Genomic DNA, 27,099 nt, shown 5'->3' with positions numbered 1-27,099 from the left:
TATGGGTAGAAAAGGGTAGTGAGGTGGAACTGCAGCAAGAACTAAGCATATATGGGGGATAACATACGCAAATAAGAGCGGGAAGAGAAGCAACGCAACGGTCATTGTCGTGGAATTGTCATGGCAGATGTCCTTAGTGTCAGGACTTAGTCGTGAGGCCAACACATCTATGTGGTAGCTTGAGAGGGGTTGAGCGGGACGAGAGACACGATGTTTTACCCAGGTTCAGCCCCTCACGGTGGAGGTAAAAGCCTACATCCTGCTTCATTGATATTGATGATGATGATCACGGTTACAAGAGTGCTCTATTTCGAGAGCTATTGTCTAAACCTAACTTGTCCAACTTTGTGGAACTTGTGAATCTTGTCCCTTTTGGGGAGCCCTGCCCCTCCATGTATATGTTGGAGGGGCGGGTTACATGTAGAGTCCTATTAGGATTAGGACTAGTCTATCTCTAATACAAACCGGATACAAGTCCAGGTCTTAACTCCTTGTAAGAAATGTTCCTCATGCCTTTCCTCTTAAACCGGCCCACCATTAACATAAACCGGCCTGCTGGGCCTTGGGCCTTTTCATCCATCTGGAACACGCGCCGGGTCACCAATGAGTCTTTAGGCTCGTGAATCATCATACCAGTGAACCGCCAAACATGTAAGTTGCCAATCCTCTGGCGGTTTACCAATGAAATGCCTAGTCCGGCCGGGTTATACTTCTGGCCGGGTTATACTTCCGGCCGGTTTACGCCACGGGGTATATCACCGAGATTAGCCCCCAAGTTTAGCTTGGATATATCCATGGTAAACTTATACTGTAAAATAAACACAAGAAGAAAATTGACAGGTTGTGCTTCGGGTTAAGAATTCTTGTAAACCGGCATTTGATGATCCTTAAGTCCTTGTCATTTCCTCCTTCTAGAAAATCCGGGTTAACAAGCCAGCTTCATACTCAATTTGTTGACATTGGTTTCTCACAGAGAAATATTGTGAAGACTAATCCACTTGAGTCGGCTTCCAAAGCGCCGGTTTAAGAAATATGGGTCTTGAAATACTTATCTGACATTCAGCCGATTTGAAGATGTAAAACTTGTCGGTTTAATATTACCAAACTGGCCGGTTTATAAATATTGATGGCACCGGGTCATAATTGTTGTCGACACCGGGTCATGTAATTGATCTTCCTGATTTGCTCAAAACTGATAAAATGAAGGTGTTCCTCCTTTATATGCATAATACATGTAGCCCCCAAGTCTTAAGAGGAGAACATAGTGATAACTTAAGACTTGCTCCAATAAGTGTTTCAACCTTGAAGAAATTCGGTTTGTTTATCTCAATCATATAAACTGAATACTCCATATATGTAACCCCCAAGTGCCGGGTTGTCATGCTTGCAGCAACCTGGGACTTTTAATTGCTTATAAAAACTTCAATCAATGTAACCCCCAAGGGCCGGGTCATTATGCAATAATGAGCAGGAACTTTGTAAATATAATTATGTAGATTTTAGCAGTGATGTGTAGCCCCCAAGGGCCGACTTAGTAAGATAATACTGAACCGGGACTTGATATATACTTCAATGAAAATAACATCTTATAATGTAGCTTCCATCGTAGGGCTTGAACCCACATCCACAAGGTTAAGAGCTTTGTGCTTTACCAACTGAGCAATGGATCCTTCAATATTATGGACGAAAACTTGTGTACCTTGAATTGTTGACAGGAGCAATTGGTAGCCCCCAAGGGCCGGCTCATTATAATATGATGAGTCGGGTCTTCAATAAGACTAAAAATGACTTGGCATTAGCCCCCAAGTATCATGATGCATGCTTACAACAACATGAGACTTGCATGCAATCTTAATTTGAATAATGTAGCCCCCAAGTGCCGGGTTGTAAGCCTGCAGCGACTCGGGACTATTCCTTCCATTGTAGAATAAATCATATCCTTTGATAAAATAGTAGACATTGCGCTATAGCAACTTTGAAAACTCAATAATACCGGTTATTAATAACCATAAAAATCCAGCCATGTTGGCTATTCAAGATAATATAATCCGGTGAAAACCTTATTCATTCAATATCATAATGAAAATTCAGCCAAACTTGGCTATTTGAATAATATAACCCAATGATTTATAAGCGCATGATTCCAATGGCGCAATCCAAATATATATATACTGGTGACTTATAGTCCAAAGCCAGGCCGGTTTAACAAACCTGTTTCTGCATACAACAAGTTTAAAGTGTCCTGGCGGTTTACCGCCGGACGGGTCATAATGCCCAACATATAACCTGGGTTTATAACCATGGCTGCACTTAAGAATAATCAAATATGAAATATATCATACCTGTGACATTGAATCACATTGTTGGTTTTACCAACTTTTTGTAGTAAAGGTAATAACCCAAAATTTGAGTACTGATAACTCCTTCCATATTGTGCCGGTTTATGATAAAACCGTATCGGGTTTGTGATAAACACCGGATTAACCATATATAATACTGGTGACTTGTAGTCAAACCAGACCGGGCTGATAGTCTCCGGATTATAACTTGATCGTGTACTGACAACTTGTAGTTGAAAGCCGAGCCAGGTTGATAAACACTGGTTTACTCCATAATAGGATGGTAATAGAAAATCAAACCGGGCAGATAGCCTCCGGATTAAGATTTTACCGTGTTCCGTCAATTTGTAATTGACAGTCGAACCGGTTTAAGAATTTGTCAGTTTAAAAAACGCAACAAAAAGAAAGAAATAGTTATCAAGGAAAATATTGAAGCAAAGGCAATGATAAAACCATTTGCAAAAAGAGGCTTATTTGAGCTGATCAGATGGCGTTACCATGGTCGGACACGACCAAGCTCCCGATAGGTGTAGCTATGGTTCAAGTCAGCCAGGTCCCCAAATGAAACCGTGGCATTTATGCCGATCAAGTGGCATGGCAATGGTTCGGGTTCGACCAAGCCCCCAAGTGATTCTGTGGCCTTAGGCCGATCAAGAGGCATGGCTAGTTTAGATGTGACCAAGTCCCCAAGTGATCTGGTGGCTCTCTCCTATCAAGAGGTATTGCATTGGTTCGGACACGACCAAGCCCCCAAGTGATATAATATGATGCTTTTGAAAAGCTAACTCAAGGGGTAAACCGGAGGCCGCTTTAGAACAACTCCGTGTAACCACACATGATGTAAAAGAACAGAGACCCCGCTTTATGAAGAAGAAGCCCCCATGTGATCAATAATATGTCTGGCCAGTAAGGCGGGATACCCATGTTTGAACCGCGCATCATGGCAGCAGGTCCTCTTCAGCAATTTTTAAATTTTTGCAAGAGATAAATTCTTCTTGAACCGGGATCTTGAACCGGATATTGAGAGCTTCAAAGCTTTGTGGGAACATCTTTCCCTTGAACCGGATTTTAAACCGGAATCTTCATTTTTAGCCGGAAATTTTCTGACAGCCTTTAAACTCGAACTTGCGAGAAGTTAATTCCTTTTTGAACCGGAAATTCTTAAACCGGATTTGAGAGCTTCAGAGCTTTGTCGGAGAACAAATTTCCCTTGTACCGGATTGTAAACCGAAATCCTTTTCTGATGACCTGAAACTTCTTCATTGAGCCGGGATTTTGTAACTGTCATATACTTTCTAATCCGGAAATCTTCTTACAGCACGATTTGAATCCGGGACCAGGTTATCTTTCCCTCCAACATATTAGGGTTCTTGACTTCACTGTAAACCGGCAATGTTTGCTAAGTCATATCATTGTAGCCCCCAAGTCTCAAGGTGACTCGAGGAGTTGGCTTGAGATTCTCCATATTTGACCGTGATATAAACCGGCATAACTTGTATATCATTGGTGTTGATAGCACGATGTGAATCCACAGAAGGCTGAGGTGACTGCGGCGGGTTGTAAATGATCCCGTATGAGCCGTGTCAGCAACTCGGCCAATGGTTCCTTCCAACTGGTGATTTGAAGTTAATGCAAACTATAGTGGCAGCGATTTGTGCGCCTGCCAATTGAACCACCCAGTGCAGACGACGGTTGATAGTGTATGATGATTTGCCTCCATTTTGTTGAAAGAAAAACCGGGCTACCCAAGCTGTGACTTGCTCATACTCAACAAATAGCTCATGCAGACAGGTGCGGCCCGGTATGTTGATGTAAACTAGGTCGCGAGAGACGGATGGCCGCAACATCAGAGGCAGCTCGGACAGATGAGTCGGCCGCAGCATTGTAAGCTGGTGCGGACGGGGAAGATCGGCACCGGTGTCATAAACCGGCTCGGACGGGCGACTTAATCGCGGGTGCGGTCCCGGCAAGCTCATGTAAACCGGGCCACAGGGACGGCGACCTTCTCACGTTCATTCACTGGGTGGTAGGACACGGACGAAACGCCAGTGCAGAACGTTGCTAGCGCGTGCTCCGTGCCCGTAACATAGCGCCTCATTTGTAATGAACAATTGTCCTACATAAACAGTATTGCAGACCAAGGCAAAGATAAACTGCTCTTTGATAAAAATAATATGTACTAATAAAATATATTTCATATGGGTATCACCTGATGTGTTTAGGCCGTAAATAACCCGCCATGAAGTTGATGATAACTGTATGAAGCTGAAATTAATCACGGGTGAACCGGCCACAGTGTGGTAAACCGGTGCGGATGGGTGAGTCGGCCGTGATGTTTGTAAACCGGCGCGGACAATGAGTCGGCCGCATGCGTGGACGGATGTAAACCAAATAGTGGGGGCGGCGATTTGCATGTGTATCCGTCGAGCAGCATGGCCCGGAAGAACGCCACTGCAAAACTATGCTGGCATGCGCTCCATGTCCGTGGTATAACAATACATTTTTCATAAATAATTATCCTGCATAAAAACATTGCAGCAAAGATAGATTGTTTTTTGACAAAAAACAATATGTGTTAAAAGTAGACTCGGATGAATATCACCTGATTTATCCGGACGACAAATGATCCGTGCGCAGGCTAGAATTTGATCGGACCAAATATCAATGTAGATGCGCCATGCATGGCTGTTATTCTGTCTTTCTCTTCCTCCATGTACTAGTATCGGCAGTACGTCGACAACTCGGTGGAGATAGGCAGTAGAGGCGGAGGGTGAGCCCACTGCGACGACTTAGGTATTCAAGGGCAGGCGACGAGTGAGGCGCGGTGGCGGCTCGACACAGCAACCCAAAGCGGCCACTTCGAACGAAGGCAAGGCCAAAACGGGGCTAGCAGCCCATGTGAACGGGCGTTGTGGGCCGCTGCTGATGGAATCTTTCTCCTCAGTTTTTTCCTTATGTGACTAGCACTTGGACTTGGTCAATGTATTGACAGCAGAAGAGTATATGGGACGTTGGAGCAGCAAAACTCGGTGACTTGCACGCGTATAGAACTCCTGTCGGTCTCGGCCTCTTGTAGGGGGTACTTTCCAACCTTGATTTGGGTTCAGGTTGTTGTATATTGAGGGAAATAACAACAGCAGCTACGCGTAGATCCGATTTCAACGGTGTTAGCGACTTGGTGATTTGACGACTTGATGGATTGCTGCCGACTCACATTCAAAACTTTTACCAATCGGATTTCGTCGAATCGTACGGAGGCTTGTGTCGGTGGCGGCATATAGGCACAACCCTATCTTTCTTCTTCGACTTCAATCTCCCGGATTGTAAAATCTTCATCTAAAAAATTGCAAACTCCTCGATCCCTGAAGGGATCCCTCCAAGAACTCAAAACCACCGTGCGCAGGCCCCACGGTGGGCGCCAACTGTCGTGGAATTGTCACGGCAGATGTCCTTAGTGTCAGGACTTAGTCGCGAGGCCAACGCATCTATGTGGTAGCTTGAGAGGGGTTGAGCGGGACGAGAGACACGATGTTTTACCCAGGTTCGGCCCCTCACGGTGGAGGCAAAAAGCCTACATCCTGCTTCATTGATATTGATGATGATGATCACGGTTACAAGAGTGCTCTATTTCAAGAGCTATTATCTAAAACTAACTTGTCCAACTTTGTGGAACTTGTGAATCTTGTCCCTTTTGGGGAGCCCTGCCCCTCCTTATATATGTTGGAGGGGCGGGTTACATGTAGAGTCCTATTAGGATTAGGACTAGTCTATCTCTAATACAAACCGGATACAAGTCCAGGTCTTAACTCCTTGTAAGAAATGTTCCTCATGCCTTTCCTCTTAAACTGGCCCACCATTAACATAAACCGGCATGCTGGGCCTTGGGCCTTGTCATCCATCTGGAACACGCGCCGGGTCACCAATGAGTCTTCAGGCTCGTGAATCATCATACCAGTGAACCGCCAGACACGTAAGTCGCCAATCCTCTGGCGGTTTACCAATGAAACGCCTAGTCCGGCCGGGTTATACTTCCGGCCGGTTTACGCCGCGGGGTATATCCCCGACAGTCGTGAAGCTAGAAATGATCAAGAAGTGATCCTAAAACTACTTACGCACAAACATAACCCAAGAACCATGTTCACTTCCGGGACTCCGTCGGAAAGAGACTATCACGGCTACACACGCGGTTGATGCATTTTAATTAAGTCAAGTGTCAAGTTCTCTACAACCGGACATTAATAAATTCCCATCTGCCACATAACCGCGGGCATGGCTTTCAAAAGTTCAAAACCCTGCAGGGGTGTCCCAACTTAGCCCATCACAAGCTCTCACGGTCAACAAAGGATATTCCTTCTCCCGGGAAGACCCGATCAGTCTCGGAATCCCGGTTACAAGACATTTCAACAATGGTAAAACAAGACCAGCAAAGCCGCCCGATGTGCCGACAATCCAGATAGGAGTCGCACGTATCTCGTTCTCAGGGCAACACTGGATGAGACATCCTACGAGTAAAACAAAACCTCAAGTTTCCCCGAGGTGGCCCCGCAGTCTACTCGGTCCGGACCAACACTTAGAGAAGCACTGGCCCAGGGGGGTTAAAATAAAGATGACCCTCGGATTGGCCGACACAAGGGAAGGGTAATAGGTTGATAGGCAAATGTAAAACCATGGTTGGGCCTTGCTGGAGGAGTTTTATTCAAAGCGAACTGTCAAGGGGTTCCCATAACAGCCAACCATGTAAGGAACGCAAAATCAAGGAACATAACACCGGTATGATGGAAACTAGGGCGGCAAGATGGTACAAAACACCAGTTATAAGGCCGAGCGTTCCACCCTTTACCAAGTATATAGATGTATTAATTAAATAAGAGATATTGTGATAGCCCAACATATCCATGTTCCAACATGGAACAAACTTCAGCTTCACCTGCAACTAGCAACACTATAAGAGGGGCTAAGCAAAGCGGTAACATAGCCAAACAACGGTTTGCTAGGCAAGGTGGGTTAGAGGCTTGACATGGCAATATGGGAGGCATGATATAGCAAGTGGTAGGTAGCGCGACAAAGCAATAGAGCGAGCAACTAGCAAGCAAAGATAGAAGTGATTTCAAGGGTATGGTCATCTTGCCTGAAATCCCGCAAGGAAGAAGAACGAGTCCAAGAAGAAGACAAACGGACGTAGCCGAACGAATCCTCACAACTCGGATACGAAAATGAAGCAAACGAGAGAAGCAACAGGAAAGAAGCAAGCAACATAGTAAACAAACATCACATAATCATGGTATGATGCACAACCGAGTATGATGCATGTCCGGATTAATGAGGCATGGCATGACAAAGTGCACAAGCAAAACTACAAGTTAAGTGGAGCTCAATATGCAACGAGTTGCATATTGACGAAACACCACAACAATTATTTAGTTCTCTCCCATTTAAGTACTCAACAACATTAAATGTTTGTTAGCATGGCAAGGGGTGAAGCCTAAGTAAACTACACATCTAGGCAAGTTTAAATGAGGCCGGAACAACAAGCAACAAGTCCGGAAAAACCTCATGTGCATATTTTAGGTTTGGTACTGTTCTGCCCTAAACCATATTTTAGAGTTGTTAAACATGCAAAGTAATGCCACCATGTTAAAATAGGCATTTTTCCACCCCATTTACATATAAAGTTTATTTAAAACCGAGCTACAGTTAATTAGTTATGAAATAAATCATTTTAACATGGCATTTGAGCAAATTTAACCAAACAACAATTTTAAACATTTTAAACATGAATGAAAGTTGGAAATTATGAAAGTAGATCAAATTCTAGTCATGTTTCGTATATAAAGTTTTTACATATGATGCACGGTTTGTGAGTTTTAAAATGCATGAAGTGCAAGGGGTTTCTGCAAAACTGCAATACTCCTGGTAAAAGATAAATCGTTCCGCTTAAAAAAATACGAGCTGAGCGGAAACTGAAGGGGCTGGGGCTGCTCACATTGGGCCATAGCAAGCCGGTCGATGGAGGAGCTGGCAGGCCGGCTGCTTGGCCTTGAGGAGGGGCGTGGTCCACGCGACGATAAGTCAACGCGAGCGCTGACGGGGAAAGAGCGGGCGAGCGGGCACCTCGTCATGTGCTCGTTAGGAAGCAGAGCAGCGGCGGCGACATAGCGAAGTAGGGAGGTCCGGGATGGTGGCGGCGCAGCTGTAGAAGCCTGGAACGGCGGCGGCTTGGACCCGGCAGCAGAGCGATCCAGACCGGGACCCACCCTGGTGAACAACGAGGGCAGCGGCACCATGGCGGTTGACGACCACACCTGCAGGGAACGGCGGAAACTTGTGTGCGAGGGAGTTGAGCGGCGCTGCTACCGGTGGGCTTGGGGTGACGCGGACGAGCAGGACGGAGAGGAAGCAGTGGCACTGGGTGATGCAAGGAGCAGCAGCAGGCAAGGGCGGCTCCTAGAACTTGACAAGGCGGTGGAGCCGCAGGTCGGCTGGCGCGGGGAGGACCCAGGAACGGCGGGATCCGGCCGGGCCCTGGATGAGGATGCGTCTACTTGCGGTACAGTGGAGCTCCAGGGGCGGCTGCGCTCGGGCAGGAAGCGGCTCGGGTCGAAGACGGCGGGGCTCCGGTTGGTCCTGGAGACAGCGCAAGGACGACGGGGAGGAACTGCGGCTAACTTGAGGCGGATTCTCTAGGGACGGACCGGATTCAACAGTTGCAGGAAACAGACGTGTCGAGGAAGGCCATGGAGTCGAGCTCTGGCGGCGGTGGTCAAATCCATGGAGGTGACGCGCATCCTCCTGTGAAAACGACGAGAGAGGGAGGTTACACAGAGAGGCAGGGGAACAAGGAAAACGGGAGGACGGGGCAGAAGAGAAGGGAGACGTGGGACGAGGCAACTCCGTCGGGGACTGGTCTAGTGACTCGCCGGATGGCGACGTTGAGGAGCTCAGGATCGAGCCGAGCTCGATCTGGGAATCGGGCAGAAGGAGGCTGATTGGTCGGGCATGGAAACTGAGCAGGAGCGGGGTTTGGTGGGGAACGATGGATGGATGGGTCAATGGGACGGGTAGTGGCTGAAAACGAGAAAGGGACGAGAAGATTGGTTGGGCAGGTGGATCGGGGAAGATCCCGAGGATGCTGGTGAGTGGGTGGCGGCGGCGCGATGGGACATGGTGGAGAATTTTTAGGGTGGTCCAAAATGACTAAGGGTGGACTATAAATAGCAATTGGGCTAGGTTTTAGGGGTATTTGGTCCGTCCGATCGTAATCGGGCGGCCCGGAATAAATAGGTTAGGGGAGTCCAAATACGAAAACGAAGATGTTTAGGGGATGTTTGGGGATGATCCGGACCCAACGGTAACGATACTCCGGTTCGGGGGGGAGGTTTCGGATACGGGCAAGGGGTCGATGCACTGTGCAAAGTGGGCTAGGCGGACGAGGTCAAGTGTGTGGTTGGACTAAGAAGAGAGAGGAGGAATGCAACCCGGCAACCGTTTCCGAAGACCGAAAACGTCTGACGATAGACCGACTATAATGCCGCTATATGTTTAACGGTTGGGCTATCAAACGAGCTCCGAATGCGACGAAAAATGACAGGCGGCCTACTGACAACATAACAACACCGCATGGCAACGTTCAACCCATTCCGAGAACATTTTTACGCCACTTATAAAATAATATTTCGAACATGACGCGGGCGCGTGTGAGTGTGGACAGGCTCAGAACGGACAACAGAAAGAACTGGGGGAACCCGGATGGATGCAAGTTTTGAAAACATGATGATGCAATGCACATGATGACATGGCAAGATGCAGCATGCAAGCAAATGACATAGCAACAACCGCGAATAACTGGAAGACACCTGGCACATCGGTCTCGGGGTGTCACAACACTCCACTACTACAAGAGGATCTCGTCCCGAGATCTAGGATGGCACCGGAGAGAAAATGAAAGAGGAAGAGGTAAAACTAAGTTGCTTCTTTTGACAAATGAGTGAAACCAAAGAACCTTGCGAGGTTGAACAAATTGAAAGAAAGGATACAACAAAGATGAACAAAGTTGAAAACACTCTGTTAGAAAAGAGGAACGAGGAACATTACTAGGGCCTTGTAGGTTTAAAGGCATAAGAAAAGGGTTGCAATGGACAAGAAGTACATACAAGCACTCTGGTTGAAACGAGGTGTACAAAGAACGATAATTATCAATTACGACAACACTCCGGTTGGAAATGGAAGGCAATAATATGAACTTGGCAAAAAGAAAGCACTTGGATGAGACTCCGGTTAGAAGAGGAATGACATACACAACACTCCGGTTAAAACAAGATAGAGAAGGAATAAGAATGATATAATTTGGACAGCACTCCGACTATAAATGGATGGAATTGAACATGATCTTGACAAGATGAGAGGATACTTGATGAAATCAACAACACACTGCCTCCAGTACTATTGAAAAAAATGGCACAAGGGGTAAGAAAGATTTCATATGGCACTCCGGTTGAGAAGGGAGGCAAAACTAGATAAGATGAGAGAGCTCGAATGATAACACGACACTCCGGTTAAATGGATAAGCAAAAGGAAAGAACATGATCCTCACAACTCGAGATGAAGAGTGAAGAGAACAACATCACAATGCTTCCGGAACAAGAGAATAGAAGCAAGATTGTTGGGATAAAGGGACGGAGATGAAAATGACAACTTCTGCCACAAATGAGCTTGAAAAACATCTTTAGGAGAAGGGTCGAACGGAGTTGTTGGAAAAGCAACAACAAAAAAAGAGTAAGCTTGTTGTGGGCTTATGGAAAACTTCTCAAAATTATGAGGTGAAATTCTGCCACTAATGGAAACAATTGCTTGCTTGAGGTCAACGAAGATATGAAAACCTCTTTCCCAAGAAGATAGAAGAAAACTTGGATCATTGATAAGCACCTAAATAGAAACATTCCTTAGGGAAAGGCTTTAGGTGAAATACAACCCAAGATAACTCCAAGGAAGAAAATGACGGGTTTAAATATCTCATTCCTTACAACTTGTGAATCATGAAACATGAAGGAAATTGTCAAGAATGACATAGCACCATCTCAAAAGATAAGATAGAGAGAATTGCCCTTTGGAATTCAAGGTGAAAGATACTTGAACTCCTCGAAACAACACATGTGTTGAGCACCAAGTTTATCTGAGAGTGTAGCTTGGCGGATCTTAACTTCGAGAGAAATCTTGAGGACAATTGAAGAATGAAAAGAATCCTTGATGAACCACCATGTAGCCTCCATGAAGAACTCCGGTAATAAAAGGATGATAAAAGAAAGAGAAGTTGAAAACACAAGGTGAATTCTAGCGATGATTTAGAGGAATCTTCATGGTAATATAGTTGAGAGATCTTGGAACTCCAGGGAAAGTATGAAGCACTTGAACCGAGAATTTACTCATCGTGAACAAACTGCGGAAGAAAGAATCCATCATTTGGATGAAGCAAGAATAAGAATTATGTTATGTGTATCCTTCACCAATTTAAATTGATGACAAGCAACGGATTTGGCATACTACTTATTCTCGTAGAACGAATTAAGATAGATATGGCGCAAACTTGGGAAGGTCTTCAACAAACCACCGGTAGGATTGAAACAATGAATAAATTGATGTGATAATGAAGGAAGAGAACTCTTGAAAATGATTGAAGAAAAAAGAGAACGAATCACCATAAGAATTAGAAACTGACTGAATATACTTGAGAGAATTTAGATACATGAGAACAAAGAGATCACGATCTGATTAGAGAAAACTTGAACAATGCACCGGTAAGATTTGGAGAAAGAGAGCTGAAAGCTGAGAATGAATAAACCCGAAATGATGGTCTTCGGAGAATCAAACTAAAAAGACTCCTGAATTGCTCCGGATGGGTGAAAAGAATTCTCACAATCGAAAACAATTATGAGAGGATGGCAATAAGCTAGAATCATGAATCTTGAAGAGAATGGAGCAAGATTGAGAGAAAATTTTTCTTCGGTCTTCAAATACGAGAATGACGACAAGAAACACCACCATGAATTGTTGAGTTACTCAGGGATGAAAATTAGAAAGGTTGAACCAACGATAAAAAGCATTTGAAAAAAAATCTTGGAGAAACCATCTGACTGATGATAATTCATTCTTACGTCAAATTTTGAAAGATTTGAGAATAGCTCCGGTAAAATTAGAAGAGTCAGGTAAGATCCTGGGAAAAGACCTGTGGGTTAGGGCCCACTCAAAAGAAACACCGTTGAACGATTTAAAAGAGAGATTGCGCCGGTTGAATTAAATGGCTTGAAAGAGATCACAACCTCGAAATAGGTTGAACGGATCTTGAATGAAAAGACGAGCCTTCTGAGATATCTTCAGCACTTGAGAACAAATGAGTAGCGAGAAGTGAATGATTCAAGGATGCACTGGCATGGGAAAGCATTTGAATCAGGGAAAAGGTATGATCAACACCGAAAGTTTGAATTCAATTCACCGGAGAAGAAAAGAGAATGAAGAATGATAACCTCGAAGTTTCATTAGTATCTTCAAGAAGAATCACCGGGTGAGAACATTGAAGGAAAATAACGAAGAGACTTCACGTGAATAAAAATGGATACTTGATTAAGTAATCTGATTCCTTGAAGGAAAAGAAAGGGTGGCAGGGTGGGAAAACAAAGCCAACTTGGACAGATAAAATGGATACCATTGAAAAAAAACTTAGAGTTAATCCTGCGGATGTTGATAAGGATTGACATGACAATCTCGATTATCATTAAGGATTAGTATTCACATAGAAAAATGAGAACACCGCTTAGGAAAGGTATGGAATCAACACTTGACATTGAAGCAACTCGAATACCACAACTGAAAAAACAAAACAAAGGATTGGCTTGCAAAATAAGCCAGAACAAACATATAATAGATCCCATATCGTATCATGTGTTTGTTGGAAAGATTATTCTAGGAGCTACTTGAATAGCTACTTATAAACTCCTGAAACTTTCTGGTTATGCAATCAAGTGTTGGGGATACAGGCGAAGCATAATATCTCACCCAAACTAACAAATCCTACATCCAGCTGTATCCATCCTTCAACACATAACCAAGAAACCTTCGGAAATCATTTACCTCAACCTTCGAAAAGCATCCGTTATACGAGTTATGGCAATACTCCCGAACTCCCGCCCCAGTACTGGGTGGCATCGAGGTTATCTCACCAACAACCGCATAAAAGAGATTTTTGATGTCGGCGAAACTCAGGTATTCCAGAACTGCAACGCTAAAATTGTGATGACAACACCTCGGAGCTCAACTCCCCAGGACACTGCCACAACCCCTAAATGTCAGGAGGCACCAAGAATAATGTTCTCGTCACAAAACCATCGGAACAATTCCAAGATACCCGTGTGATCCTAAAAAAAATTCATGAAATTTGAGGAGAGAAGAGTCAAAACTTCTACGTCAGGAGGCCTCATATATATATAATCCTAAGACTCAAAACATTTTGTTCTAGACTCAACAACGTCAGCGATTCGATCAAGCAGGGGGCTCCTAAGTCGGGGATGGCTCTAATTACCAACTTGTAACACCCACAATGCGGCTATATCTCCCACGTGTCGGGGCACGACTTAGAGGCATAGCCGCATGGTAGGCATGTCTCAAGAGGGGTAATCTTTATACATCCCATGTACTGAATAAGAAAGGGATAAAGAGTCGGCTTACAATCGCCACTTCACACAATACATAAATATTGATACATCATCCAAGGTACGAACAAAGGTCCGACTATGGAACCAAAATAGAAGAAGACAACCCCAAATGCTAGATCCTCGACCGTACCAACTGGGCTCCAGTACTGATCAACCGGAAAATACACAAAACAACAAACAAGGCCTTCATTGAGCTCCCACTTGAGCTAAGTAGCGTCACCTGCAATGGTATCATCGGCACCTGCAACTGTTTGAAGTATCTGTGAGTCACGAGGACTCAGCAATCTCACACCCGCGAGATCAAGAGTATTTAAGCTTATGGGGAGGAAAGGGTAGTGTGGTGGAACTGCAGCAAGCACTAAGCATATATGGGGGCTAACATACGCAAATAAGAGCGAGAAGAGAAGCAACACAGCGATCTTGAAGCTAGAAATGATCAAGAAGTGATCCTGAAACTACGTACGCACAAACATAAGCCAAGAACCGTGTTCACTTCCAGGACTCTGCCGGAAAGAGACCATCACAGCAACACACACGGTCGTTGATGCATTTTAATTAAGTCAAGTGTCAAGTTCTCTACAACCGGACATTAACAAATTCCCATCTGCCACATAACCGCGGGCACGGCTTTCGAAAGTTCAAAACCCTACAGGGGTGTCCCAACTTAGCCCATCAGAAGCTCTCATGGTCAATGAAGGATATTCCTTCTCTGGGAAGACCGGATCAGTCTCAGAATCCCGGTTACAAGACATTTTGACAATGGTAAAACAAGACCAGCAAAGCCACCCGATGTGCCGACAATCCTGATAGGAGTCGCACGTATCTCGTTCTCAGGGCAACACCGGATGAGACATCCTACAAGTAAAACAAAACCTCAAGTTTCCCCGGGGTGGCCCCGCAGTCTACTTGGTTCGGACCAACACTTAGAGAAGCACTGGCCCAGGGGGGTTAAAATAAAGATGACCCTCGGGTTGGCCGCCCCAAGGGAAGGGTAATAGGTTGTTAGGCAAATGTAAAACCAAGGTTGGGCCTTGCTGTAGGAGTTTTATTCAAAGCGAACTGTCAAGGGTTTCCCAAAACACCCAACCACGTAAGGAACGCAAAATCAAGGAACATAGCACTAGTATGACGAAAACTAGGGCGGCAAGAGTGGAACAAAACACCAGGCATAAGGCCGAGCCTTCCACCCTTTACCAAGTATATAGATGTATTAATTAAATAAGATATATTATGATATCCCAACATATCCATGTTCCAACATGGAACAATCTTCAGCTTCACCTGCAACTAGTGTCACATCCCTAGTCTGGTATGACCTAGACTAGCTAGTCATTTGTGCATCATGTTTAAATTTTCATTTAAATTTGAAATGAGGATTGGTGGAACCCTCAAACCATTCTGAAAATGACCCAAATAAAAATTTCTCCAAAAGGGTCCATGAAAATGCTCATGTTGCTCTCTGAAAATATTGGACAGAGATAAAAATCAAACCAATATTTTTAGAAGCTCATGGATATTTATTTTGGCCATTTGGATTAATCCGATAAATATTTGCATTGGAAATATATTAGTTATATATATTAATATATGTCCAAAAATTATGCCATTTATAAAGGAGCTCTGGAATAATATAGTTGGCCCCTGCAAAAATTGGCATAGGTAAATAAATTGATTTAGTATTATTATTAAATCAGAACAAATGTCAGAAAATTTAGAAAAGGAAATAAAACAGGAAAAACCTTACCTGGGCTTCTGCCTGGCGCCTCTGGCCCAGCAGCAGCAGGCCGGCCCAGCCAGCAGGCGGCCCAGCCCGCCTCCTCCTCTGTCGTCTTCGTCCTCGACAGAGGGAGGGGAGCATGCCCGGCGCGCGCGCGCGCCACCGCGCCACGCCACCTCCCTCTCTGCCTGCCTGCCCTCTCCCCTCCTCGTCTGGATGCCCCGGAGACGCCACGCAGCCACCCCGACCTCTCTCGCACTCTCCCTCACCTCCTCCTCTCCCCCTGCTCTCTCCCTCGCACACCCGAGCGCCATCATCGCCGCCGTTCGCCATAGCCGCCGCCACCGGCCTCCCCTCGCCTCCCCGACACGCGCAGGAGCTCCGCCCCCTCGCCCTGAAGCTCTCCGTCAAGCCACAAGACGCCGGACGCCCTGTGGAGCCGCCGTCGCCATCGTCTTCCTCCTCGGGCTCCGACCACCATCGCCGTTGATTCGCCGTCTCCAGTGCGTTCCCGAGCCCGCTTCGACGCCCGCTGCAACCGCGGTGAGCTCCGCCACCGTTCCCCTCTCTTCTCCCCCTTGTTCCCGCACCGTAACTCCGTTCCCCACCACGGCCGAACCTCCGCTGTCGCCGAGCTCGCCGTCGACGCAGCTCCGGTGACCATTTGGTCACCCCGGCAACTCCAACAAGTTCGTAAGGCCCCGTAGAGCATCCCTAGCGCTTTGCTTCGCTCGCCTTCGAGCTCCAACCGCGTTTTCGTGCACGACCGAACTCCGGCAGCCGTAGCCGAGCTCGCCGTTGTCGACTCCGACCACCCCAGGCCCAGCCACGGCCACCGCCCGATGCGCCATCGAGCTAGCTTTCCAACGCACCTAGCCGCACGCCATTTGGAGCACCACAGAGGAAACCCGGGGCACATGTACGCCGCAGACCTCACCGGCGACTAACCGCCGGCGGGATTGACTTGTTTGACCTGGGATTTGACCCCCTAGGGTCGCTGCCTAGTGGGGCCAGGCCCTGCTAATTTTAGTTAAAAAAATAACTAAACCTAATTAGCCACTAACACTCACCAGTGGGCCCGACCCCCCTAATCTGTTAATTAAGTTAATCTAACCCTGTTTAACCCCTGTCACTGACGTGTGGACCCCACACGTCAGGTTTGACCCCAGTCAGCCGCAGTTGACTGCTGACGTCGTGCTGACGTCATGCTGACGTCATGATGACGCAATATATATTTTCTGGAATTATAATAAATCAGGAAATTCCAGAAATTGATTTAAACTTCAAAAATTCATATCAATTCAACCATAGCTCAGATTGAAATAATTTATATATGAAAAATTATCAGAAAAATGCAATCTTTCCATCTGTACTAGTTTCATGCATGACAAACCAACTTATACATGCTGAATATGAGAAAACACATTATGGCATATATAAGAGACTTAATTTAGAATTGCATTTGAGCTTTGGTTCAAATGGACTTCAAACCAAATGAGTACTAGTTGCATTAGCACAATCAGCATCACATCTTCATGCCATGTTCATGCATCATTGTGTTGCATATGCTTGTGTTTTGATTGTTGGCACCATTCCTTCTCGATAGGTCCTGCTCCGGAGTCTGTTCCAGAGTGCCTGTCTATGAAGCAGTGCCTCCCTTGTTGATTTACCAGGCAAGCAAACCCCCTTGTTCATTTCGATAAAACCCTACTCTCTCGCTCCTGCTCTCAGTTATTGCATTAGGACAACAATGATTCATCTGCTATTTTGTGCTGCGGTAGTTGAACCCATTCCTCTGCATGACCTGTCATTGCCACAGTAAATAGTTGAAACCCACTAGCATGTGTAGGAGTTGATTGAAGCCACTGATGTGTTCCTACCATGCTATGCCTGCTATTGCTTAGAGTTGTGTCAGGTCTGATTCATTGGGAATGAATTGGAGTGTTACGATATGTTCTGATGCTGAGAGTTAAGTGTGTGAACACGATTTGGTAAAGGTAGCGGTGAGAGGCCATGTAGGAGTACATGGTGGGTTGTCTCACTGGAACCACCCTTAAGCACTGAGTTCTATGTATGTTGTCCAATGACTCGATACTACCACACATTGGGTTCCGGTAACTCGACCCCTCTCGACTTATTAACCAACTTGGTCTCTGTCCAGGAGTCGCAACTAGTTTCTGGTGTTTGTAGGTAGTGCTATTTTTCTACCAAGTGGCACCCGGCAGGGTGGGCTTGGGACAGACTAGGCACAGGTGGCACGGTGTACCAAGTGGCACCCGGATGGTGGGCTTGGGAACCCTGCTCACATTGTTTGGGGCCGTGAGCGACACCCCGACTGGATCTCCTTGCGGATGGAACCCGAATAGGCGATAAACCTGGACTAGAGTCTTGTGCAGTTAGTCAGGTCGTGGCCGACACCCTCGCCAGGCTTCCGCTTGAAGGTTGCCGAGATACATGACGTGTACATGGCGGTAAGTGGCGAGAGCGTGTGTGAAGAAGTACACCCCTGCAGGGTTAACATGATCTATTCGAATAGCCGGGTCCGCGGTTATGGACTTCTTGGATGCTTACATGGTACATAGACAACTTGAAGTGGATACTCTAAAATGCTCAAGACAAGTGTGAGTGCTATGGATGGCCTTCTCGTAGGGAGACGGGGATGAATCCATAGTAGTGTATTGTGTGGTGATTAGTGGACTCGTGTGCGCCATGTCACCTCAAGAGTTTCTGGTAGTCGTAGAACAGGATAGCCACAGAGTCAAAGCTGGCTTGCTGCAACTAAACCCCACATTATCCTCTTGATACAAATGCATGTATGATAGGATCTGATGTAAGTCTTGCTGAGTACCTTTGTACTCATGTTGCTTATTTATGTTTTTGCAGCGTAGACTTCGGTCTTATTAGTGCTCTCGTGGACTTCGACTAGTAGCTAGTACCTCAGCTACGATCTTGATCGGACGTTGTAGATAGTCAGGCTTTCAGCCTTTTTCATTTATAGATGTCTGTACTCAGACATGTAATGCTTCCGTTTGTTGCTTGATTGCTCTGACTGTTGGGTCATGTGACCCCTGTTTGTAATTGCTATGATGGCTCTTCTGAGCCTTTATCTATTTGAGTTGTTGAGTTATGCTGTGATGCCATGTTGTACAGCACATACTTGCATGTTATGCGTACGTGTAATGTGTATTGCTATGTGTGGGATCTGACTATCTAGTTGTTTATCCTTAGTAGTCTTTCTTACCGGGAAATGTCTCCTAGTGCTTCCACTGAGCCCTGGTAGCTTGCTACTGCTCCGGAACACTTAGGCTGGCCGGCATGTGTCCTTCTTCGTTCCTGTGTCTGTCCCTTCGGGGAAATGTCACGCGATGAATACCGGAGTCCTGTTAGCCCGCTACAGCCCGGTTCACCGGAGTCCTGTTAGCCCAGTGCTACAGCCTGGATTCACTCGCTGATGACCAACACGTTCGATGCTGGGTCATGGATGCCTGTCCCTGTAAGTTAGTGCCACTTTGGGTTTACGACTAGCCATGTCAGCCCGGGCTCTTTGTCATATGGATGCTAGCGACACCATCATATACGTGTGCCAAAAGGCGCAAACGGTCCCGGGCAAAGGTAAGGCGACACCCGTGGGGATACCGTGCGTGAGGCCGCAAAGTGATATGAGGTGTCACATGCTAGATCGATGTGGCATTGAGTCGGGGTCCTGACAGTGTTGGTATCAGAGCCTGACTGCCTGTAGGATTACCAAGCCAAACTGGTCGAAGTTGAGTCTAGAAATTCTTTAGCTATATAAGGGAATTGATTGTGGGAAGGAACGTAAGGCTCTTTTACTCCTTTACCTCATGGCCTTCTGATCTGAGACATCCTATCTTTCCTACGGGGTTAAGGAACTAGGCTTTCTCTTCCGTCTATCAGGATCACGTGTTACTACTCCGTAGTCCCATAGGATTGGTTGATCAGAGTCATACCCCAGTTTTCGAGTACTCCCGGTGTAGTCTGTTTAGCACTATCTCAGAACCTTGAGTAATGCTGATGAGTATGTTACTACCCCATTTTTAGTAGGATGTCTCATTCTGAGCTTTTTACTGCCGTTATGCTGCCGGAATTTCCCTAGGAGTTCGAGAGATACTAATCCCTTGTCCTACATTCTACAGTCGATAGTTGATGCTGATTCCGTCCTTGGTTTCGTTTCTCAGGATGTCATCTAGTTCTATTATTCGTAGCCAGAACCATGGAGATGGTAGGAATGAGGATCCTCCCGACCCGCCTTCGTTGACAGAGTTCATGCTAGAAATGGAGAGGAACAAGCGTGAGTCTAATCGTTTGTTGGCACGCATCGAGGAGAACACCGCACATCAGTTCAAAGGGTCTGCTACCATTCATGATTTCATTCGCTTGCACCCACCTACCTTTCATCATTCCATCGAGCCACTCGATGCAGATGACTGGCTCCGTAGCATCACTCATAAGCTGCGTTCCGCGAGCGTAGCTGAAGATGACAAGGTCACCTATGCCACATACCACCTGGAAGGTCCTGCTAGTCTTTGGTGGCAGAGCTATGAGGCTATGCTTCCAGCTGGCCAGATTCCTACCTGGAGAGATTTCACTGAGGCTTTTCGTGAACATCACATTCCTGAAGCCCTCATCGATCGCAAGAGAGAAGAGTTCTGTAGTCTCACCCAGAATAAGATGGCTGTTGATGCTTATAGCAGAGAGTTCGAGAACCTTGCCCGCTATGCTACAGAAGAAGTGTCCACAGACGCCAAGAAGCAGGCTAGGTTCCGGAAGGGTCTCAACCCCAAGTTGCATCGTGATCTCCACCTACATCATTGTGATACATTCCAAGCCCTTGTGAACAAAGCCATCAATGCAGAGATAGCTCAGCTCACTTACGAGGAGTCTCGTAAGCACACCCGTGATTTGGGATCTTCCTCTGGCTCTAGTTCTCAAAAGCGCCGGATTTGGGTTCCAAACTCCACTCTTCCTTCCGGATATGCACCGAGGCCATCCCATGTGGTGCCTCACCCAGCTCAGTCATATGTTTCACCCAGGCCTACTGGTAGACCGCTTGTCAGTGCGGGTCCACGTCCAACCTCAGGGACTTGCTTCACATGCGGGAAGCCAGGACACTATGCACGTGACTGCTCTCAGACTAAATATGCTCCACCCCAGCCCAAGAAGACTGTTGGCTGTGTTAAGCCATCACGCAAGATGATCAGTGTCAAGTCAGCCCCTATTGAACATGGATGTGTGCATCACGTCTCAGCCAAAGACGCTCATGATGATCCGGATGTCGTTCTTGGTACACTCCTTGTCAATTGTCACCCAGCATCAGTTCTATTCGATACTGGAGCATCTCACTCCTTCATTTCTGAAAGCTATGCTAACTTGCACAACATGTCATTTTGTGATATGCCAACTCCGCTAGTCATCCAAACTCCTGGATCCAAATGGCAAACCTCTAGTGTAAGCCATGGTAACGAAATCCTTGTTGACAGACTTGTATTCCTTGCAACACTTGTAGCCCTCAAGTCCTCAGATATTAACATCATCTTGGGTATGGACTGGATGACAGCTCATCATGCCAAGATTGATTGTTACACCAGATCTGTTCAGCTTACACACCCATCTGGCAAGATAGTCACCGTCTCCACTAGAGTTGCAAAGCGTCAGCTCTATTCTCTTAATGCCAGCCCTCTTCCAGACCTTGAAGATATCCCGGTAGTCCGTGACTTTCCGGATGTCTTTCCAGAGGAACTGCCAGGTGTTCCACCTGACAGAGATGTAGAGTTCGTCATAGATCTTATCCCAGGAACAGCTCCAATCTCCCGGAGACCTTGCAAGATGGCACCCTTAGAACTAGCCGAGCTTAAGAAACAACTTGATGAGTCCTTGCAAAAGGGTTTCATCCGTCCTAGTTCTTCTCCTTGGGCTTGCCCCGTCCTCTTTGTTAAGAAGAAGGATGGTACGGATCGGATGGTTGTAGATTATCGTCCCGTTAATTTGGTCACGATAAAGAACAAATATCCGCTTCCCAGGATCAACGATCTGTATGATCAGCTCGCTGGATCCTCAGTCTTCTCCAAGATGGATTTAAGGTTAGGATACCACCAAATCAAAATCAGAAACGGGGACATTCCCAAGACAGCCTTTGTTACTCGTTATGGTCAGTACGAGTACACCGTCATGTCCTTTGGCCTAACCAACGCCCCAGCCACATTCTCCGGCTTGATGAACTCGATCTTCATGGAGTACTTAGACAAGTTCGTCGTGGTTTACCTCGATGATATTCTTATTTACTCGAAGAACGAGGAAGAGCATGCCGAACATCTTAGACTTGTGTTAGAAAAACTCAGAGAGCACCGCCTTTATGCCAAGTTCTCCAAATGTGAATTTTGGTTGCCAGAAGTGACCTACCTAGGCCACGTAATCTCTGGTAAGGGCATTGCTGTCAATCCCGAGAGAGTTCAGCCTGTTCTCGATTGGACTCCACCTGAAACCGTTAAACAAGTTAGGAGTTTCCTTGGTCTAGCCAGCTATTGTCGCCGCTTTGTTGAGAACTTCTCCAAAGTAGCCAAACCCCTCACAGAACTTCTCAAAAAAGATAAAAAAGTTTGAGTGGTCCCCACAGTGTGAATACAGTTTTCAGGAACTGAAAAGGCGCCTGACTTCTGCTCCCATACTTGTGCCACCGGATTTCACTAAAGACTTTATTATCTACTGCGACGCCTCACGACAGGGACTAGGTTGCATTCTTATGCAGGATCGTCATGTGATTGCCTATGCATCTCGACAGTTGCATCCACATGAGGATAATTATCCTACACATGATCTAGAGCTTGCAGCCGTAGTCTATGCACTCAAGACCTGGCGACATTACCTCCTTGGTAAACGTTGCGAGATCTACACTGATCACCAGAGTCTCAAGTATATCTTCACACAACCGGATCTGAACCTTAGGCAACGACGTGGGTTGGAGTTAATCACAGATTATGATCTAGGGATTACCTACACCCCAGGCAAAGCCAATGTCATGGCTGATGCTCTAAGCCGTAAATCCTATTGCAACAATCTCATGTTGCAGCAAGGCCAACCACTTCTCCATGAGGAATTCTGTAAGTTTAATCTTCACATTGCTCCTCGCGGATTTCTTTCTACCTTGGTGGCGAAACCTACCCTTGTGGATCTTATCATAGAAGCCCAGAAGCATGATACGGGGATTACCCGGATCAAGAGAAACAATGCCAAGGGTATTGCTGGTAGTTTCTCTATAGATGATCGAGGTGTTGTTTTCTTTGGGAACCGCCTGGTGGTCCCCAAGAAGCAACATCTTCGACAATTGATTCTCAAGGAGGCGCATGAATCTCCTCTCATGATTCATCCCGGTAGCACTAAGATGTATCAGGACCTACGCGAGAGGTTCTGGTGGACTAGGATGAAGAGAGAAATCGCTGAGTTCATTGCTAAATGTGACATTTGTCGTCGCGTTAAGGCAGAGCATCAAAGACCTGCTGGCACCCTTCAGCCTTTAGCTATTCCTGAATGGAAATGGGATAAAGTTGGTATGGACTTCATCACCGGCTTTCCCAGGACCAAGAGAGGGAATAACGCTATCTTTGTAGTCGTTGATCGTCTTTCCAAAGTGGCTCACTTCCTACCTGTTCGAGAGAGTATCACTTCTAGTCAGCTTGCTGACTTATACATTTCTCGAATAGTATCACTCCATGGTGTTCCACTAGAGATCAATTCAGACCGTGGCAGTCTTTTCACTTCTCATTTCTGGGAGAGTTTCCAAACTGCCATGGGAACCCATCTTTCCTTCAGTACCGCTTTCCACCCTCAGTCGAGTGGTCAGGTGGAACGGGTCAATCAAATTCTCGAAGACATGCTTAGAGCTTGCGTTATCTCATTCGGTATGGATTGGGAGAAATGTCTTCCTTTTGCTGAGTTTGCTTATAACAATAGCTATCAATCCAGCCTCAAGAAAGCTCCTTTTGAAGTTCTCTATGGACGAAGATGTCGAACACCTTTGAACTGGTCAGAAATCGGTGAAAGACAATTCTTTGGACCGGATATGATCCAGGAGGCAGAAGAGCAAGTTCGCATCATTCGTGAGAATTTGAAAACAGCCCAGTCTCGTCAGAAGAGCCAGTACGATCGCCATCATAAGGATATGACTTATGAAATTGGCGACCAGGCTTACCTTCGGGTTACTCCTTTGAAGGGTACCCATCGTTTCGGTATCAAGGGCAAGTTGGCTCCTCGTTACATTGGTCCTTTTCGTATTCTCGCTAAACGAGGAGAGGTTGCCTACCAATTGGAACTACCCCCACATCTTTCACGAGTTCATGATGTCTTCCACGTCTCTCAACTCAGGCGTTGCTTCTCGGATCCCATCCGCGGAGTGGACCACGAAACGCTTGATCTCCAAGATAACCTCACATACCGAGAGTACCCGGTTCGCATTCTTGATCAAGCCGAGCGTGTTACCCGACGTCAGAACATCAAGTTTCTCAAAGTTCAGTGGTCTCATCATTCCGAGAGAGAAGCTACTTGGGAGCGAGAAGTTCGTCTTCGACTGGAGTATCCCGCTTTCTTTCCGTCGACCCCTGAATCTCGGGACGAGATTCTTTCAAGTGGGGGCGAGTTGTCACATCCCTAGTCTGGTATGACCTAGACTAGCTAATCATTTGTGCGTCATGTTCAAATTTTCATTTAAATTTGAAATGAGGATTGGTGGAACCCTCAGAACCATTCTGAAAATGACCCAAATAAAAATTTCTCCAAAAGGGTCCAAGAAAATGCTCATGTTGCTCTCTGAAAATATTGGACAGAGATAAAAATCAAACCAATATTTTTAGAAGCTCATGGATATTTATTTTGGCCATTTGGATTAATCCGATAAATATTTGCATTGGAAATATATTAGTTATATATATTAATATATGTCCAAAAATTATGCCATTTATAAAGGAGCTCTGGAATAATATAGTTGGCCCCTGCAAAAATTGGCATAGGTAAATAAGTTGATTTAGTATTATTATAAAATCAGAACAAATGTCAGAAAATTTAGAAAAGGAAATAAAACAGGAAAAACCTTACCCGGGCTTCTGCCTGGCGCCTCTGGCCCAGCAGCAGCAGGCCGGCCCAGCCAGCAGGCGGCCCAGCCCGCCTCCTCCTCTGTCGTCTTCGTCCTCGACAGAGGGAGGGGAGCGTGCCCGGCGCGCGCGCGCCACCGCGCCACGCCACCTCCCTCTCTGCCTGCCTGCCCTCTCCCCTCCTCGTCTGGATGCCCCGGAGACGCCACGCAGCCACCCCGACCGCTCTCGCACTCTCCCTCGCCTCCTCCTCTCCCCCTGCTCTCTCCCTCGCACACCCGAGCGCCATCATCGCCGCCGTTCGCCATAGCCGCCGCCACCGGCCTCCCCTCGCCTCCCCGACACGCGCAGGAGCTCCGCCCCCTCGCCCTGAAGCTCTCCGTCAAGCCACAAGACGCCGGACGCCCTGTGGAGCCGCCGTCATCATCGTCTTCCTCCTCAGGCTCCGACCACCATCGCCGTCGATTCGCCGTCTCCAGTGCGTCCCCGAGCTCGCTTCGACGCCCGCTGCAACCGCGGTGAGCTCCGCCACCGTTCCCCTCTCTTCTCCCCCTCATTCCCGCGCCGTAACTCCATTCCCCACCACGGCCGAACCTCCGCCGTCGCCGAGCTCACCATCGACGCAGCTCCGGTGACCATTTGGTCACCCCGGCGACTCCAACAAGTTCGTAAGGCCCCGTAGAGCATCCCTAGCGCTTTGCTTCGCTCGCCTTCGAGCTCCAACCGCGTTTTCGTGCACGACCGAACTCCGGCGGCCGCAGCCGAGCTCGCCGCCGTCGACTCCGGCCACCCCAGGCCCAGCCACGGCCACCGCCCGACGCGCCATCGAGCTAGCTTTCCAACGCACCTAGCCGCACGCCATTTGGAGCACCACAGAGGAAACCCGGGGCACATGTACGCCCCGGACCTCGCCGGCGACTAACCGCCGGCGGGATTGACTTGTTTGACCTGGGATTTGACCCCCCAGGGTCGCTGACTAGTGGGGCCAGGCCCTACTAATTTTAGTTAAAAAAATAACTAAACCTAATTAGCCACTAACACTGACCAGTGGGCCCGACCCCCCTAATCTGTTAATTAAGTTAATCTAACCCTGTTTAACCCCCTGTCACTGACGTGTGGACCCCACACGTCAGGTTTGACCCCAGTCAGCCGCAGTTGACTGCTGACGTCGTGCTGACGTCATGCTGACGCAATATATATTTTCTGGAATTATAATAAATCAGGAAATTCCAAAAATTGATTTAAACTTCAAAAATTCATATCAGTTCAACCATAGCTCAGATTGAAATAATTTATATATGAAAAATTATCAGAAAAATGCAATCTTTCCATCTGTACTAGTTTCATGCATGACAAACCAACTTATACATGCTGAATATGAGAAAACACATTATGGCATATATAAGAGACTTAATTTAGAATTGCATTTGAGCTTTGGTTCAAATGGACTTCAAACCAAATGAGTACTAGTTGCATTAGCACAATCAGCATCACATCTTCATGCCATGTTCATGCATCATTGTGTTGCATATGCTTGTGTTTTGATTGTTGGCACCATTCCTTCTCGATAGGTCCTGCTCCGGAGTCTGTTCCAGAGTGCCTGTCTATGAAGCAGTGCCTCCCTTGTTGATTTACCAGGCAAGCAAACCCCCTTGTTCATTTCGATAAAACCCTACTCTCTCGCTCCTGCTCTCAGTTATTGCATTAGGACAACAATGATTCATCTGCTATTTTGTGCTGCGGTAGTTGAACCCATTCCTCTGCATGACCTGTCATTGCCACAGTAAATAGTTGAAACCCACTAGCATGTGTAGGAGTTGATTGAAGCCACTGATGTGTTCCTACCATGCTATGCCTGCTATTGCTTAGAGTTGTGTCAGGTCTGATTCATTGGGAATGAATTGGAGTGTTACGATATGTTCTGATGCTGAGAGTTAAGTGTGTGAACACGATTTGGTAAAGGTAGCGGTGAGAGGCCATGTAGGAGTACATGGTGGGTTGTCTCACTGGAACCACCCTTAAGCACTGAGTTCTATGTATGTTGTCCAATGACTCGATACTACCACACATTGGGTTCCGGTAACTCGACCCCTCTCGACTTATTAACCAACTTGGTCTCTGTCCAGGAGTCGCAACTAGTTTCTGGTGTTTGTAGGTAGTGCTATTTTTCTACCAAGTGGCACCCGGCAGGGTGGGCTTGGGACAGACTAGGCACAGGTGGCACGGTGTACCAAGTGGCACCC

This window comes from Triticum dicoccoides, chromosome 3A, assembly GCF_002162155.2.
Source record: "Triticum dicoccoides isolate Atlit2015 ecotype Zavitan chromosome 3A, WEW_v2.0, whole genome shotgun sequence".
NCBI lineage: Eukaryota > Viridiplantae > Streptophyta > Magnoliopsida > Poales > Poaceae > Triticum > Triticum dicoccoides.
Note: the sequence above shows the minus strand (reverse complement) of the source record.